The sequence below is a fragment of the Octopus bimaculoides genome, chromosome 6, assembly GCF_001194135.2.
Source record: "Octopus bimaculoides isolate UCB-OBI-ISO-001 chromosome 6, ASM119413v2, whole genome shotgun sequence".
Classification (NCBI taxonomy): Eukaryota; Metazoa; Mollusca; class Cephalopoda; order Octopoda; family Octopodidae; genus Octopus; species Octopus bimaculoides.
The window spans coordinates 27290062-27291047 of record NC_068986.1 but is presented as its reverse complement, the minus strand read 5'-3'; positions in this window follow the sequence as shown (position 1 = coordinate 27291047).

The window sequence follows — 986 nt, the reverse complement described above, 5'->3', positions numbered from 1 at the left end:
CTCTCTCTCTCTCTCTCTCTCTCTCTCTCTCTCTCTCTCTTTCTCTAACATAGCATCTTTTCATAAATGTACAGTTACATCTGTACATAATGACAATTTTGAATATTCAAATAGAACACAGTAGATTATTCATGAGTTTAAATTTCATGACAGTACCAATATACAGTACCAGAAATGTCTAACAGACAATAAATACTATACAATAACACAACAACTGGACTTCAATATTCCGGAACCAGGTGGAACCAATACAAAAAATGCATGAGGCTGAATAGTATAGTACTCTGGACTGAGTGACAGATACACACACACACACACAAAATTAGACAGCATATCATCATAATCGGTGTTATGCCTGTTTCTCATATTGGAATGGGTTAGATGAGACTGTTTTTTAAGGCCTACTTTGATGACAAACTTCTTAGTCACCTCTTATGACAAAGATAATAACATATCGTCATCATCATCATTTAACATCCATTTTCCATGCTGGCATGGGTTGGACAGTTTGACAGGAGCTGGCAAGCCAGAGGACTGCACCAGATACCAGTCATCAGTTTTGGTACAGTTTCTAAGGCCGGATGCCCTTCCTAATGCCAACCACTTTATAGAGTGTACTGAGTGCCTTTGTGTGGCATTAACAACGGTGCTCTCGACACAGTTCTGGCATGTATGCCATTTAACATGGCGCCATTTATATCATCATCATCATCGTTTAACATTTGTTTTCCATGTCAGCATGGGTTGGACTGAGGGCTGGCAAGCCAGAAGGCTGTAACAGGCTCCAATCTGATCTGGCAAGGTTATATACATATATATATAAACAATATATGAGTATATGCATATATATGTACATGTATGTATATACTTTCATCTACATGTACATATAGATACATATCTGGGTACATGACGTTGCAAAAGAACATGGACAAAAAGATAAACAAGGTACAAAAAACAAACACGCCATATATATATATATATATATA